The 18,297-nt window shown below is 45.8% G+C and overlaps 1 long non-coding RNA gene across 1 annotated transcript; it reads right to left on the bottom strand.

Annotated features, from left to right (window-relative positions):
• Positions 1 to 444: 444 nt before the first annotated feature.
• LOC109023391 (uncharacterized) lies at positions 445 to 11,243 on the bottom strand. Its single transcript, XR_008671618.2, has 4 exons — positions 11,147 to 11,243; positions 4,514 to 4,659; positions 1,785 to 1,919; positions 445 to 670 (listed from the first exon to the last, which is right to left on the bottom strand). It is a non-coding gene; the product is annotated as an uncharacterized lncRNA (long non-coding RNA).
• Positions 11,244 to 18,297: the final 7,054 nt, after the last annotated feature.

The following is an 18,297-nucleotide window of genomic DNA, read 5'->3' as shown; positions in this document are numbered from 1 at the left end:
TGCTCCACTAATTTTTTAAAAATTTGTTGTAGAGATGGGGTCTCACTATGTTGTCCAGGCTTGTCTTAAACTCTAGGCCCCATGTGATCCTCCCAGCTTAGCTTCCCAAAGTGTTGGGATTACAGGCATGAGTACCTGACCCTCCTCATTTTCTTTTAAGCTCTTATTGCATCCTTATCACAGCCATCAGGCTTCTCTTGAAGTGAAGTCTCTTGAAGTCCCTTTAACTTATCATGCACCCTCGCCTCCCAGTTTCTGCCCAAATCCAGTGCCAAAGCCATTCCCACATTTCTTACAGCAGCACCACATTTCCAGGCACCTAAATCTGCACTATTTCTACTGCTGTATAGTAAATACCCCAAAACTTAGTGACTTAAAACAATAGTAATCATTTATTCTCTCTTACGTTTCTGTGGGTCAGGAATCCAGGAGTGGCTTGGCTGGGTAGTTCTAGTTCAGGATGTCTCATGAGATTGCAGACATTTATCAACTCAAGCGGCAGTCATCTGCAGGCTTGACCGGGGTGGAGGCTCCTTTTCCAAGGTGGCTCATTCATATGGCTGGTGAGCTGGAGCTGACTAAAGGCTTATGTTCCTCTCTATGGTAGACTTTCAATAGAGCTGCCTGATGATCCTCACAACAAGCCTCTAATGAGACAGGTAATCATCACCTTATCATACAAATACACGTAAAACTACAATTGAGATGAGTACAATGAGAAGGATGTACTTTTGCTCATATGAGTGCAAATAAAAAGTTGACCTAATCAGGAAAGTCATGGAAGACTTCCCTGGGGAGGTGATGCCTGGGCTGAGCTCTGGGGGATGAGCTCTTCTAACCAGACATAAAGAGAAGGAAGCCGAGCACAGTGGCTTACGCCTGCAATCCCAGCACTTTGGGAAGCTGAAGCAGGTGGATTACTTGAGCTCAGGAGTTGGAGACCAGCCTGGACAACATGAGGAAACCCCATCTCTACCAAAAATACAAAAAAGATTGGCCAGGTGTGGTGGTGCACACCTGTAATCCCAGCTACTTGGGAGGCTGAGGTGGAAGAATTGCTTGAGCCCAGGAGGTGGCGGATGCAGTGAGTCAAGATTGTGCCATTGTACTCCAGCCTGGGTGACAGAGTGGATCTCACCTCAAAAATTAAATAATAATAATTTAAAAAGAGAAGAGTGTTACAGGAACAGGGAACAGCATGTGTTAAGGCTTTGAGGCAGGAAAGAGGATTACTCTTTCTAGAACTTAATGAAGGCCAGTGAGGCTGAGGACAGTGAGGTGGAGCAGGGGAAGATTAGGCTGGAGGTAGAGACAGAAGAGCCAGACAGGAGATGAGGACATAACACCCAACCCTTACATTTGTGTAACAGTGGAAACATCTCAGTATATCTTTTTACATACTCTTATTTTGACTTTCACATTCTAAGTAAGAATGCTAAGTAAGTTCCAGTGCGCACACTGGAACTCAGAGTGGTTAAGCAGATAAGTTCAGATTACATTGCAAGACTGAGACCAAGGTAAGACTTATTTTCTCACTAAAATAACCACATTGTGCCACCTCCCTAAAGAGAAATGGCCCCCTTCCTAACTTTCCTTCTCCCTTACTAGTGCGTATGTGGTAATACTTGTCCAGGAGTTGCCAGTGTGTCTTTACTAATCATGGTTGCACCTGGCACTCACAAAACCTCCTGGAGGTACACATATTTCCCTGTCATAAAGAGCTTCCCTCTCCCCCTCTTCACATCTCTCCTTACCCCACACCACCCCAGCACCCCTGCCCGTACCTAGCAGCCAGGGGCTACACTTCCATCAGGTAATAACAGGTCAGGCAAGCTCATAGTCCATGGCTATGTAGGCTATTGCAGGCTGGCTTTCTCCGTCCAAACTCCAGATGTGTTTCTAGTAGTGTCCAGAGCTTCCTGGAAACCCAGATTGGGATATCTTCAGAGCCCATGCAAGCAGAGCGGTGTGCTCATCTGAATAGGTTCTAAGGCTGAAATCTCCTTCTGTGCATGGCCTGCCTCAGCAGCTGCTCCCTCGAGCTCCCCCAGTGAACCTTCCAGGCAGATAAGAAGTGACTGAACAGGATGGAAGGGAACGCCACAGCTTTGCTATCTGCCTCTTGCTAGGTATGTGGGCATTTTGAAACATAGAGAGAAGAACACATTTTCACTTCCCTCCTTTATAAAAGCACTGACACTACTCATTGCATTGTCTTCTCTGCCTTTCCTCAGCCAATGGCGTCCAGGGTACTGAGAGATGAGACAGCACCCAGCTCTAGACCTTGCTACTGAATCATTCATGCTTCTAATTTTTTTTCTCTTTTGATTTAATTTTTTTTCTTTTTTCTTTTCATAAAGACAGGGTCTCATTCTGTTGCCCAGGCTGACCTTAAACTCCTGGGCTCAAGCGGTCCTCCCACTCTGGCCTCCCACAGTGCTAGAATTGCAGGCATGAGCCACTGTGCCCAGCAGTTCTAACTGCCGACAATCTGATAAGTGCAAAAAGTAACTTTCTGCTCTGCTGCTTTCATTTGCACTTCTCTACTTTCTATTAAAATTGGGCAACACCTGTATGTTGATTAGCTGTTTGCCAATTGTTCTTCCTTCAAGGACTCCAGCCCCTTGGAAGTGGAGCCTCTCCAGGTGTGTTTGATGAGTTGGGGTGGAGCCGAACTCTCCCCTCCCTTGTTTTGCATACTGCACTTCTGTTCATACAGCCTGATGATTGGACACTGGGCACAAAGAGCTCACAGAACAATGCCCCAAGCTGCCATTCCCCTGGTGGTGTCTGATGTTACCTGGAAATGTCGTGTTGGCATAGCTAGTGGGGACCCGTTTTAAGCTTGGGACCAAAGATCCTCCCTCCTGGTAGTAGGATAGGGATGTCACAGCAGAGGGAATGCAGAGAGCCTTTGGGAGCTGCAGCCTCACATAGGCACAGTGTGAGGTGCAGGGCAGACTTGAGAGCCCTCCAGAGGAGCTACTTACAGAATGGGCTTTGAGCCAGAGCATGAGCAGAGGACAAGAGTTCTCTGCACTCAATGTTGAGGCCAACTAGGTCCACCTAGGTCAGAATTTTGAGGAGGCCAGGACTGGGGTGAGGCAAGTGAAGTACTTAGTATATAAAATTTATAGAGGCACTGACTCTCAGGGCTCAGCCTGTACTCGCACAGCCCTGAGGGTGAGTGCCTCCTTACATTTCATGCCTAGGCACCTTTGCCTCACCCTAGTCCCAGCCCAGACTGGGAGACAGGAACGTGGTAGGGCCCAGAGGAGTCGGGACAGTCCCCTCGTGCATGAGAATCCAGGCTTAGCTCTCAGAGAGGAGGAAGTGCTGACTGGGAAAGGAACCCACTCTACCTCCTTTGTGGCTATTTGTGTGTTGTGAACTTTCTGTTGTTCTAAATCCAGGGTATTAGTTCAATGGTTCTTAACAACTCCTCTGGTTGTCTTTATAAAGTCCTGTGTCAGTTAGTGGGAGATAGAAACCAGTGTAGCTCTTTTCTTTTCTTTCTTTCTTTCCTTTTTTTTTTTTTTTTTTTTCAAAGTCTTGCTCTGTTGCCCAGGCTGGAGTGCAGTGGCGGGATCTTGACTCACTGCAAACTCTGACTCCCAGGTTCAAGCAATTCTCCTGCCTCAGCCCCTGAGTAGCTGGGATTACAGGCATGCACCACCATGCCCGGTTAATTTTTGTTTTTTATTAGAGATGGGGTTTCATCATATTGGCCAGGCTGGTCTCAAACTCCTGACCTCAGGTGATCAGTCCACCTTGGCCTCCCAAAGTGCTGGAATTACAGGCCTGAGCCACTGTACCCAGCCCAGCATAGCTATTTTCAACAGGAAAGCATTTAATACAAGGATTTTTAAAAAATGGAATACTATGCAGCCATAAAAAAGAACAACTTCATGTCCTTTGCAGGGACATGGACGAAGCTGGGAACCGTCATTCTCAGCAAACTAACACAGGAACAGAAAACCAAACACCACATGTTCTCACTCATAAGTGGTAGTCGAACAATGAGAACACATGGACACAGGGAGGGGAACATCATACAGGGCCTGTCAGGGGGTGGGGGGCAAGGGGAGGGAGAGCATTAGGACAAATACCTAATGTATGCAGGGCTTAAAACCTAGATGATGGGTTGATAGGTGCAGCAAACCACCATGGCACATGTATACCTATGTAAAAAACCTGCACGTTCTGCACAGGTATCCCAGAACTTTAAGTAAAATAAAATAAAATAAAATAAAATAATAAATAAGTAAATAAATAAATAAACAAAAAAGCACTGGAAGGACTGGAGCAGCAGACTCTTGCCTGGGATTCCAGGAATGTCTCTCCAAACACCACAGAACCAACCCACTGAGAGAGTTGCTCCCTGTGACACAGCCAGGATGGGGAGAATTGGGAGATCACCACTCTCTATTCAAGAACACAGCCCCTTAGCTGTGATCCAGGGATCAGAAGCCAGGGACTAGGGTCATAAAACCATCACAGCTGCTTTTCTCACCTTCAACAAGGCTGGAGCTTGGATGCAGAAACACTGGGGCAGAGGTCCCCTCATCTCCCACCTCTGCTCTCTCAGAGAAAACTGCGCCAAACAAAAGGAAGGGAGCCTCTGCCTCACTTCCGCTTCACATCTCAGCTTGATGGCATCTGATTGGCAGAACAAAGTGTACTGTCAGAGCAATAGCTGCAAGGGAGTTTGAGAAATATCATTTTTATCTTCCCTACCATTACAGTCCAGGAAGACGCCATAGAAAGTGGTGAGAATGCTGGGGACCAGCAGACAATACCCAACTCAAGTCTCAAGTTTAAAGGCTCCTGCAGGTGAGGGAAGAGAAACTAGGGGCCCTCATGCTATTTACAGGCACACCTCATATTACTGAACTCACTTGATTGTGCTCAGCAGATGTTGCAATTGTACAAATTGGAGGTTGTGGCAATCCTGCATACACAGCAAGTCTATCAGAGCTATTTTTCCAACAGGTTGTGCTCACTCTGTGTCTCTGTTGTCACATTTTGGTAATTCTCACAATAATTCAAACTTAGTCATTATTACTACATCTGTTATAGTGATCTGTGATCAATGATCTTTGATGTCACTATTGTAATTATTTTGGAGTGCCATGAACCACGCCCACAGTGAACTCGATAAATGTCGCGTGTGTTCTGACTGCTCCTACTGGCCAATCCCTGTCTCTGTCCCTGTCCTTGGGCCTTCCTATTCCTTGAAACACATACATATGGAAATTATGCTAATTAATAACCCTACAATGGCCTCTAAGTATTCAAGTGGAAAAAAGAGTCACAGTCTCTCACTTTCAATCAAAAGCTGGAAAAGATGAAGCATGTGAGGAAGGCACGTCAAAAGCCAAGAGAGGCTGAAAGCTAGACCTCTCACAGCAAACAGCCAAGTTGTGAACGCAAAGGAAAAATTCTTGAAGGAAATGAAAAGTGCTACTCCAGTGAACACACGAATCATAAGAAAGTGAAACAGCCTTATTGCTGACATAAAGTCTGAGTGGTCTGGATGAAAGATCAAATCAGCCACAACATTCCCTTAAGCCAAAGCCTAATCCAGAGCCTAATCCTCTTTCAATTCTATGAAGGCTGAGAGAGCTGAGCAAGCTGTAGAAGAAAAGTTGGAAGCTAGCAGAGGTTGGTTTATGAGGTTTAAGGAGAGAAGCCATCTCCAGAACATAAAAGTGCAAGGTGAAGCAGCAAGTGCTGATAGAGAAGCTGCAGCAAATTATCCAGAAGATCTAGCTAAGATGGCTGATGAAAGTAGCTACACTAAACAACAGATTTTCAATGAAGATGAAACGGCCTACTCTTGGAAGAAGTTGCCATCCAAGACTTTCATAGATAAAGAAAAGTCGGCTGGGCATGGTGGCTCACTCCTGTAATCCCAGCACTTTGGGAGGCCGAGGCAGGTGGATCACAAGGTCAGGAGCTCAAGACCAGCCTGACCAAAATGGTGAAACCCCATCTCTACTAAAAATACAAAAATTAGCCGGGCGTGGTGGCATGCGCCTGTAGTCCCAGCTACTCGGGAGGCAGAGGCAGGAGAATTGCTTGAACCCAGGAGGTTAAGAGGTTGCAGTGAGCCGAGATCATGTCACTGCACTCCAGCCTGGGCAACAGAGTGAGGTTCCATCTCAAAATAATTTAAAAAAAAAAAAAAAAAAAGAAAAGAAAAGAAAAGAAAAGTCAATGCCTGACTTCCATGGCAAAGGACAGGTTGACTCTCTTATCAGGGGCTAATGGAGCTGGTGGCTTTAAGTTGAAGCCAATGCTCCTCCTTTACCATCACCAAAATCCTAGGGCCATTAAGAACAATGCTAAATCTACTCTCCCTGTGCTCTATCAGTGGAACAACAAAGCCTGGATGATAGCACATTGGTTTACAACATGGGTTACTGAATATTTTAAGCCCAATTTTGAGACCTACTGCTCAGGAAAAAAGATTCCTTTCAAAATATGACTGTTCATTGCCAATGGACCTGGTCACCCAAAAACTCTGATGGAGATGTATAAAGAGATGTACAATTGATGTTGTTTTCATGCCTGCTAACACAACATCCAATCTCAGCCCTTAGGTCAAAGAGTAATTTCAACTTTCAAGTCTTATTATTTAAGAAATAATTTTTAAAAAGTTTTAGCAGTCATAGATAGTGATTCCTTGGAAGGATCTAGAAAAAATAAATTGAAATCTTCCTAGAAAGGATTTCCCCCTCTAGATGCCATAAGAACATTTGTGATTCATAGAACGTGGTCAAAATAGCAACATTAACAGGAGTTTGGAAGAAGTGGATTCCAACTCTCATGGATGACTTTGAGGGCTTCAGACTTCAGTGCAGGAAGTAACTGCAGAAGTGGCAGAGACATAAAATGACAAGTGGAGCCTAAAGATGACATTGAATCATTGCAATTTTATGATAAAGCTTCAGCAGATGAGGAGTTGCTTCTGACAGATATGCAAAGAAAGTGGTTTCTTGAGGTGGAATCTACTGGTGCTATGAACATCGTTGAAATGACAACAAAGTATTTAGAATATCACATAAACTTAGTTGATAAAGCAGGAGCAGGGATTAAGAGGACTGACTCCAATTTTGAAAGAAGTTCTGCTGTGGATAAAATGTTGTCAAAAGCTACAGAGAAATCTTTTTTGAAAGGAAGAGTCAATTGATGCAACAAACTTCATTGTTTTTGTCCTTTAAGAAATTGCCATTGTCATCTCAATCTTCAGTAACCACCACCCAGATCAGTCAGCAGCCATCAACACTGAAGGAAGACCCTCCACCAGCAAAATGTTTATGATGACTTGAAGATTCTGATGATCGTTAGCATTTTTTATCAATAAAGTATTTCTAATTAAGGTATGTACATTGTTTTTTAGACAATGCTATTGCTCACTTAATAGACAACAGTATCATGCAGACACAACTTTTATACGCACTGGGACACCAAAAAAATTGTGTGACTTGTTTTATTGTGATATTTGCTTTATTGTGGTAGCCTGGAACCAAACCTGCAATATCTCTATGGTGTGCCTGTGTTAGAGTAGGGACCTGGTGCTCAGGCATGGCAAACCTGCCCACGGAGCCCCACTGCCCCCACCTCACAGACCTCTGCCTTTGCCATGCTGCTCACCATCCACAGGCGACACGACTGATCAAGGCCCAGATGACCTTTCATTTGCAAGCACTTGAGCACGCGCAGGAGAATTCAGCAGTACAGGGCAGGCTGTGGCAAAACCATGCCTCCCTTCACCCCAACCCAGATCCCAGACTCTGGAATCTCTAGAGACTGAAACTGCAAATAAATATGTGACAAGTCTGAGAAATTTGCCTCCTTCAAAGCATTAGTGTCATTTCTGCAAGTGTGTGGATTCTCCACTTGGTGGATTTGTGTATGCCTCCGATTCCTCGCTTTGTTTTACCTAAGGGCTTTTCTAGTATCTTTGGCAATGAGATCTGGAAATGAGTTGGCATCTGGTCTAATCGTTTGGTGGAGTAAGTCTGGTTCCCCACCTGTCAGCTGGAGCTCCCTAGCTTCCTTAACATCTAGATCCATGTGGCTGGAAACACTAACCCCTGCCTTATGGTTCAAGGTCTCCCCTAAGACTTCACTTGGTTAGGCCAGAGCTTAGGGCCCCAGCATGGCCTCAGCCTCCTGGGCCCTCCCTCATGCACCACGTGGAGGTATGGAGCAGGGCACAGGGGAAGAGAGGGCCCTGGAGGCTGAGTCTCTTCCCTGGGCAGCTCAAACCTGCCACATAGAGCATCAGACAGGACAGGAAAGACATCCTAATATAGCTCTGAGCACACTGCATGACAAACATTCTAGGGCCATGCTCTCATTCTTTTTTTCTCTCCCACTTAGAAAAGTGGCAAAGTAGCACCACAGTCTGCTTCCTAAAGGCCTTCCCACTTCACCCCGTCCCCAAAACCCACCACACATTTCTCACGGGCTCTGCCACCCATAAAGCATCCTAGCATCTCATCATCTTTCTGGCTACTCTGTCTTCCTCCTTCTTTTTCTCTGTTTTTTGTTTCCTTTCTATTTTTTTTTTTTTTTGTTAATCTCCCATCTCAGGAGCAAAAGTGAGAAGGTTTCCATCTTCAGCAACAAGCTAGCTTATTCTCTGGGAGTCCAGCTGGCATGTTTGCCCTCCAAGTCTCCCTCTCCAGTCCAGTGACTTATCCAGAAAGTGTCTCAAAGTCAGTTCCCATTCCATGTGGAATGTTAGTTCCAGCTGTTAGGACAGTAAATGTTTCACCTCATTACTAATGTGTGTATACACACACACACACATATATTACATATAGCTGTAGCTATAAAATCACATATCTCAATATCTTCATATATAGACAAATTGCGCCTAAGCAATCCTTATGAGCAATGTTTTAAATGATGTGCTAATTGTCGTATCTTCATAAAACTAACATGACTGGCCCTCTCTTCTCCGGTTCCCCTTCTCACTCCCTTCCTCCCACACCGTTACCTTTCCGCCGTTGCAACTCCCATCCCAGGTGTGCTATAAAGCACACTAGGTGTAAATAGTTCTCATCCTGAGAGCTGAGCAAGGCAGCTATGCTTGACCATGTGTGTTCCCAGGGGAACCCCAGTGCCATCGAGGCTGTCTTGTAAGGACCGTGAGGGCTGGCCCCTCGCTGATCTGTGACTTGTGGTTTCTTCTAGATGAGTCAGCCAAGGTGGGGACGTGAAATGAATCAAGCAGATGTGTGTCAATGATGCTCTGAAGAATGATATCAGCACTCATGGCTTCACACAAAACAGCCCCAGAACTCCTGGCTTTAGATGTACATCCAGGCCAGGCTCTCCCAACCTCAGCACAGTTCAGATAATATGGACTGCCCTGTACACTGAAGGATGCTTAGCAGCATCCCAGGCCTCTACCCACTGGATGCCAGGAGTACCCCCAAGACCTCAGCTGGGACAACCAAAAATGTCTCCTGATATTGCCAAATGTCTCCCTGGAAAGTAAAAATCACCCCTCAGCTGAGAATCAGTGCTCTATAACTGTATAGATAAATATTGTGTATACAGCAATGTATACATACATATAAACAATTAAATATTTATATGTCCTTATTTTAAGTTGGCATCTGATATAAACTTTTCATTCAATCAGCATATGCACAAAACAGAAATGTGACATATTTTCTTCCTTTTCTTTTAAAAATTAATGTCATCTGTGATAATAGTGACATTTGTGATAACTAAATAAATAGAACCATCATATATCTTTCTGTGAAGCTGGCATTGAAGCAGCAGTGGGAAGGGAGTTTTGGAGTGTTAGTTGCCTTCCCCTGGACCCACCATGGCTCCTGCCTCCTGGAGCTTTGAGAATGCAGATGGACTGTATAAACCAGAAATAAAATTCTAAGTTCCCCCAGCCATCTGAATGGACCCCTCCTCTTGGCCAAGGGCATTCCAAAGTTAACCTGAAAAACGAATTCAGGACATGATGGGAACAGAGAGCTGGACATGCCTCATTATATCCTCCTCCCTTTTGGAATTACTGATAGAAGACTCTTTAAATCTGATAAGAAACATTTACAGTCTATTCTTGACTGGGTGCAGTGGCTCACGCCTGTAATCCCAGCATTTTGGGAGCTGAGGCAGGTGAATCACTTGAGGTCAGGAGTTCCAGACCAGCCTAGTCAACATGGTGAAACCCAATCTCTACTAAAAATACAAAAATTAGCTGGGCATGGTGGCAGACACCTGTAATCCCAGCTACTCAGGAGACTGAAGCACAAGAATCGCTTGAACCCAGGAGGTGGAGGTTGCAGTGAGCCGAGATTGCACCACTGCACTCCAGCCTGGGCAACAGAGCAAGACTTTATCTCAAAAAAAAAAAAAAAAGAAAGAAAAGAAACATTTACAATCTATTCTCTCTGAAGCCTCCTACCTGGAGGCTTAATCTGCATGAAAAAACTCTGGTCTCCACAACCCCTTATCGTAAACCCAGATATTCTTTTCTATTGATTCCAAGTCTTTAGATAATAATTCTTTCAACCAATTACCAATCAGAAAATCTTTGAATCAGGTTGTCCCACCTTTCCCGACTGAACCAATGTATTTTACACATATTAATTGACGATTTATGTCCTCCTAAAATGTATAAAATCAAATTGTAGCCTGACCATCTTGGGCACATGTTCTCAGAATCTCCTGAGAGCTGTGTCACAGGCCATTGATCACTCATATTTGGCTCAGAATAAACCCCTCCAAATATATTACAGAGTCTGACTCTTTTCGTTGACAACAATTAGGGGTCCTAGTCACTTGGCATTTGTCTTCTCTAGCCAAGACACCTCAGAGATCCCTGTGCAAACCAATTCAAAGGGGAAAGGAAAGATGAGCTGATCTTCAGTTACACAGGATTGCTAGCTATGTCAGCCCCAATATAGTACATTCTCAAGATAGGATAGATTATGGTGCAATAAAACATAATCCAAAAAACTGCAGTGGTGTAAGGCATTCCAGGTCTGTTTCTCTCTCATCTTCACGGCAATTACAGGTCATGCTCTATGTTGCTGTTATCTCATTCTGGGGCCTGGGCTGGCTAAGCAACCACACTGGGGAACATGGGGAAGTACATACTCACTCGGAAAGTGCCTGCCTCAAAGTGGATGTCACTTCTCTCACATTTCATTTACCAAATCAAGTCACATGCCGATGCCTGAGTTCAACAGGTGCCTCCTGCAGAAGAAGGACAGGGAATTAATGGACAATCATAGAGCTCAGCACACATGCTTAACTTCTCTACTCGGAGGTTCCTTCAGTGCCTCCCAGCACACTAGGGCCCCACCCTATCCTGTCTGATGCCAACCCTCTTCTCTTCTTCAGCTGGACATTTTCCAAAGTCTCTCTCCTCTCCCACCCCCAGCTAGTAATAATTTTCAGAATCTTCATCATTAGCCACCATATCTCCACCCCCTTCCATTCATCAAAGATAATCAAGACATCATTTTTAAACCCAAAGTCTAAGCTTCCCTTCCAATTCTGGACTCACAGGACTTATTTCTCAGGACTGTTTAAAAAGAGAGCTTACAGCAGGGTTTCTAGGCAATGGCACTCTTGACATTCTAGACTGGATAATTGTTTGTTGTAGGGGGTTGTCCTGGTCATTGTAGGATGTTTAGCAGCATCCCTGGCTTCTACCCACTAGATATCTGTAGCACTCCCCAAGTTATGACAACCAAAAACATCTTCTGATTGCCAAATACCCCCTGGGAGGAAGGGGACAAAATTGCTCCCAGTTGAAAACCACTAGTCTACAGAAGTTCCAGCCCATTGCTGCTCCTGGCTAATTATTTATTTATATTACATGAATCTACTGAGTACTTGCTAAGTGTCCACCCCTTCATCAACAAACACATACTGGGCACCTACTTCAGACACTGGCTGAAGGCAAGAGGTGCCAAGATCACATAGGTGTGGTCCCTGCCCTCCAAGCACTCACATACAGTACAAGAAGCCAGCAGACATGTTAAAATATAAGTTCGGCACAATACAATACGTTCATGGCTCTGTGAGCAAATTGCCATGCGAGCTCAAGACAGAAGCCTTTGGCAGGGAAAACTACACAAAGAAGTTAAGAACACTGGAAAGTAATGATGCTTCATGTTTATACCATACATTGTGATTTGCAAAGCACTTTCACATATGTTATCTGCCTTGATCCTGAAACAACCTTGAGAGGTGGTTGTTGCTCTCCCCATTTTGCAGATAAGAACAGCAAGGTTCAAAAGGATTCAGCCACTCCCTAGGTCGCGCAACAATTCAGTGGCAGAAGTGGGACTATTTCTGCCACTAGTTGGGTGTCCCAACCCAAAGTTGTTTTCTCCTATTCCCCTGCAGAACTTAGGAAGGCTGCAGGGAGCTGAAGGGCCATTGATGCCACAGCAGGACGATCATACTTCCCACACCCATGTACCCAAGGCAAAGGTGCCTGGCCTCAAGCAAGATTAGGACTGTTAGATCAGGAACATGGAATGTAAGGAGAAGAGAAACAGTCAACTCTTTTCATTTCAAAATAGAATTTTGGTACTCATAGCAGAAACAAGTTCTTGAAAGATAAGGCTTTTGATTTGCAAAAACTCTTTTTTTTTTTTTTTCCAGTTCTAAAAGCCTAGTTTTAGCATCATCAGAAGCAAAGCTCTGAAGGAATTGGGGCATAAAGTCTAGATTAGAAAAAGGAGAGCTGGAGAACCAGACTGCCATGCTGCCGAGATTAGACATGGATAACTAAGAGGGGTGGGGTGGGCGGAGGCAGAGGTGAGAGCAGCAGAAGGAGCTACTGATATGTGAGGCGGGGACAAGGAGTCACATGCTTGACTCCTCCTGTGGTCCAATCTCAGTGGGAGAGGAAGTATCAGACCCAGAAATCTCTGGCCAGTTTGGGAAACAAGAAGGGAGGGGCCTTGGGATGATAGCAAACCTTAGAGAGAGATCCCTGTCCAGTGGAGGAGCCCAGACATATGGACACAGAGAGTGCCACTCCCTCAGCCTGGTGCAGAGAGAATAGATGGGCTTCTCCATGCCCACAAGGAGTGGGGCAGAGGGGTCACCTGAAAGGCAGAGCCTCACAGGGGACTCACAACAACAGGAGAGGATGTCCTGTGAGATCAGATGAGGACACTGTCATGTCCCAGCTGATGCCAGCAAGGAGGTGAACAACTGTCTGAACACCACACTGGACGGCAGATATCAGCAGATGTTGACAAGTGAGTCTCACTGGAATGAGATGGAGAACAACACAGTCCAGCAAATACCCAGAGACTCACTCTGATTGGAACAGGGCATGTCACAGGTCCAAGCCCACTGAACCAATCACTGTGGTCAGAGAAGTGAGTGTTTCAATTGGAGGGAGTCTCTTCTTGCTCCATATATCTTCTTTCTCAGTTTCTCCCCCCAAAGTCAACCACTGTTTATGGTTTCTTGTGTATCTTTTCAGAATGAGAAGTTCTCCATTTACACAAACTCATCTATGTGTATGTGGTCCCTCACTTTCTTTACTCAGTGTCAGCCTACCATACACACCCCATTACACTTAGATTTTTGACCTAACACATCCTAGAGACTTTATATCTGCTCTTATGAAAGCTGCCAATGACCCCCCTGTCATCAAATAGTCTCTACTACTCCACAGCTGAGTAGGGGAGCCAGGTGGTGCCAGGAGAATCCACTTCTCCTGAGTCATGGTCCTGTGTTCTGTCCCATGCCCATGCCTGCCCAGCACCCCCTGGCCACCATCCTGTATGAGCCAATCATGTCCATCTAAGGCACAATCTGGAAGCAGACATGAAACCATGTCCCCCCAACCCCCATCACAGCACCTGAGCCCAGTAACCTGAATACAAGCCTTCCTGGAAAAAGGGACCTAGCCTACACCCTCACCACTCAAAGTGGGGTCCAAGGACCAGCATCAGCAGCAGCATTGCCTGGGCACTTTTAGAAATGCAACATCTTAGGCCCTTTGCAGAATCTTGGTCTTTATTTAAACAAGATCCCCAGGGGGATTCTTGGGCATATTTAAGTTTGAGAAATGCTGGTCTACCTACCTTCTTCTGAGCACTTGGACTTTTCCAGCCCAAGAGGTTTCCAGTTCACAGGCTGTTCTTGCACTTTGCTGCTGATATAAATACTCTCATCGCTGCTGTATTGGGTTTACATTTAAGGATTCCCAAAATAAACCTGGCCCTTGTGTACATAAAGATGCTAGTGGCTCTCCAGGTTGCAAGGAGGTGAGTTAGGGAAACCCTGATCCTTTTTTGCCATCAATGGCCAGAAAAGGTTTGTAGGGGCCTCTTAGATATTCCTGCTTCTGTGCTTCCCTTACCTCCTGGCACGTGATGCCTGCTTGCCTTTCCCCTGAAATACTGTGTTTATAAACAAAGCCACATGTGAACCCATAAAGGGAAGTCTAAGTGGGATCCCTGCACTACAGGGCCCAGCATCTCCTACGGAGGCAGCTGATTCTCAGGAAGTGACGAAGGAGCCATCCAGAATGGTCAGCCCTCTCTCCTGGGGCATTCTGGATGAAAAGCCACCCTCCTGGAGTACAGGAGAAAAGCCTCCCAGCTTTTACTGTGGTTCTTGGTTCCTATCCTCCAGCGCAATTTAATTTTTTAAATAGATGTCAGTCCCTATTTTTTTGATAAATGGCTGAGTTTTTAACACGTGGACATGTTATAGAAAAGCGCAGGTATGGGTCATGCGAAAGCTTGGTGAAAAAAAAGAAAGAAAATAGGAAAGCTTTTATATTCTCACTATTTAGCACAAAATTATAATGGTAGGAATACTTTCTAATTCCACAGCAAGGCAATGCCTACCCACACCATATGAGTCCATGAGAATGTGTGTTGACATTACTTAGAGGGGGTGTGGGAATGGGAGATGGGGTTGGGGTGTGTGGGAGGAGGTAGGCAGATTTGACCATTTGTGTTATTACTAAAAAGTTCAAATTAAAAACGAAGCAAAACAATGTACTATAGCGCTTCCTTATTTCTTTATTTTTTTGTTTTGATGGGATTTAACATAAAATAATGCTGACCTAGCTGAAATCTTCAGAATGTGAAGTCGACATCAGATCTCCATGCACCATATTTTTGACTTGCAAATGCCTTCCAAGAATAGCTGGAGTGTCCTTATTAAGCCCGGCTTGTGATGCATCCTTACTTAGCACCGTCTGCTCCGGCACTGTATAATTCATGGACTTGCCTTATGAAGTTAGGGAGGGATGGAAACCGTGACCAGCCCATGAACCCAAGCTGACACTTCAATTATTTTAAAAGGAACACAGAGAAAGCTGAAATCTGACCGGCCTCTCAGCCCCATCCTCGGGGACGCCCAGCCAGCCTTTCTTTAGCCAGGTTCCAGGTCCATCTGCATCAATGCTGGGGGCATCGTATTCGGCCAAGGGAAACTGTCATCTTAGTCCCAGCCTTATACTCAGTGGTGACCCAGCATCTCTGGTGAGGATGGTGCAGCTCAAGAAACAAGCCTGAGGGTCCATGGTATTTAGAGTTGAGTTTCATTAATTTTAGCAAACAAGGATGAGCCTGATCATGGTAATAATAATCACTATAGTTACCATATATGAGCTCTTCCAGGCTGCCAAGCCTGGTACCAGGCACCGTTTAAGTATTACCTCATTTAAAGCATAGAGCAAAGTAGGAATTATTGTCCCATTTTACAGAGGAAGAGACTGTGTCCCAGAAGCTGCCCTAAAGCCACAGATAATGACAAGAAAGTTGTGGATTCAAACACAGGTCTGTTGGGCCCCAAAGCACATGTTCCTAATGAGTGCTCTGCAAAGGGAGTGCCCTAAGGCCCAGGGCTGGGCACGATTGTCATATGGGAAGAAAATAACAGAAATGTTATATATGCTTTAAAATCTCATTTCAAAATTTCTATTTTTGCACACTTTCATACATATTATTATATCTCAATGTACATAGTGAATAAACAAAGATATATTATATTTTATATTGACTGACCTTATGCAGGGCACCCTTTCTCATCAAGACCACCCCGCTCATGGGGGCCTCCATTCCCCAGGGCAGGTGACCCTGTTATATGACCTTCATGGCCCGTAACTCCATTGGTAATTATCCTTATTAGATTGTTTCTTGATTGTTTTTTTGTCCCCCCCACTGCAATGGAAACTCCCCAGGAGTTTGGATGCTTCATCTCTGCTGAGACCCAGTGCCTTGCACTGAAGGTTCTCAGGCACATATATTGATGACTGTGTGGTCTGGTTTTTTTTTCTTAATTGTAAAGTTTTGAGGCCACTGCTCTTCACTCTTCCCTTGTAGTGACCCCTGACCAGGTTTTCCACAGACGGGCTCTAGGCAAGCTGGCCCTCTCTCCTCAGGATCCTTTTTGAGATCCTCATCTGAGACCTCTTTAGCCCCATGTGGACATTGGCAAGCTTGACTTCCCCCACCAGCCTGGCACACAAAGAAACAGACGCATCTACAATCTGAAGACTACTTCTAATTTGTGGTGGGAGCTCTGATCAGCCACGCACCTCCCTGGGTCTCAGCATCCTTGTTTGCAAGCAGGAGGGGCTTTACCACAGGGGCCTTGGCCCCATCAGGACCTTTGAGGCTGAGGCTCCATGTCCAGGTGAAAACGTGCCCTCCTTATGTTTTGTTTCATAAGCCTGCAGCTTTAGGAAGGGGCCACACTCCTGCTGCTGCCCCTCCAGCCAGGTGTGTCACCTTCATGGTGATCCCACCCCCTCCAGGTCTCAGTACTTTCACCTGTTCTGAGTGAAGGAGGGGTTGTGGATTATCCCGGGATCTAATGAGCTAGGTGTTGTGCTTACCCTTGGAAAATTCACAAGAACTCTCTAGATGAACCTCACATTCCTTGGCTTCTGTCACCATAGATCCAGTTTAGCAGATGGCAGGGGCTTCCGATCATTCAGAAGGTATTTCCTGAGCACCTTCAGTGCAAGGCACTGGGTCTCAGCAGAGATGAAGCATCCAAACTCCTGGGGAGTTTCCATTGCAGTGGGGGGACAAAAAAAAAGCAAGAAACAATCTAATAAGGATAATTACCAATGGAGTTATGGGCCATGAAGGTCATATAAGAGGGTCACCTGCCCTGGGGAATGGAGGCCCCCATGAGCGGGGTGGTCTTGATGAGAAAGGGTGCCCTGCATAAGGTCAGAAGAAGAGCTGTCTGAGAGGAGGAAACAGTCGAAGCAAAGGCCTGGGGAAAGAACGTGTTTGGTTTATTCAAGGGACAGAAGAAAGTGCAGAGTGGTTGGGGCTGAGGGAACAAGGGCGGGATGTACGCAGGGCTGCATATACAGCTAGGTGATAACTCAGTGCAGAGAAAACACCACCCATGGGTACGAGCACTCCTGCCCCAGACAGGTCCAAACTCCCCTTCGAGATATCTGCTTGATTTGAGCATCCAAGGGAGCCCTTGCCACTTAATACTAAAGACTTGGAGAACTAAACTGGAAGCTCAGATCGTACAGATGGCCCACCCCATGCCACCCCTGGCTCCCTGACTTGGGAGGCTCTCTTCTCCCCACCTCCATGTCTCTCTTCCATCAAAAGAGGGCCTGGCAGCTGCTGCTTTGGTGGTGATTGAGATGTGCCTGGAAGCATGTCTGCAGCAACCATCTCCTGGGCTGTGCTCTGCCCCTGTAGTCAGCCACCCAACCCCGCTGGGCTTTGAAGCCAGGAGCTCATCTTGAAGGGTTTCTCCCTAGCTCGAGGCAGGCTAGCCAGGGGAACCCAGTGTCTCAGCTGAGGTCCTCTCCTCCCCCTAGGCATCTGGAAGCACCGACAAACCCTCAGCTCTCAGGGTTAACAAAGTCTGGAGGCAGGGCAGGGACACACAGACTGCAGTGTTCACAGCCACCACCCAAAGTGAGTGATGCAGAAACACAGTCCCCTGTGTGCCTATCAGCCAGATCCAGCCCCTACACACACAGGGCCCAGGGAGAGGCAGGCTTCCTCCAGGAAAGGAAGGCTGGGTCATAGTTGCTGGGGGTGAGAGGGCACCCCACAGATGCCCCACAAAATGAGCAGGCTGACAAGAGTAATCCCAGTTCATATTAGGTACTCACTATGTGCCAGGCTTCACACTGGGCTCTTGACACTCAAAGCTCCTTACCTTACTGAACCTTCACTCAGCAAGCCTGAGACTCCATGGTTAGTACCACCCCATTTTATAGATGAAGAAATTGAGGCTCTGAGAAATAAACTAACAGCCTTCACTGCGCTAGGA

Source organism: Gorilla gorilla, chromosome 16 (assembly GCF_029281585.2).
Source record: "Gorilla gorilla gorilla isolate KB3781 chromosome 16, NHGRI_mGorGor1-v2.1_pri, whole genome shotgun sequence".
NCBI lineage: Eukaryota > Metazoa > Chordata > Mammalia > Primates > Hominidae > Gorilla > Gorilla gorilla.
The sequence above is the reverse complement of the archived record's forward strand: the minus strand, read 5'-3'. Positions and strand labels throughout refer to the sequence as shown.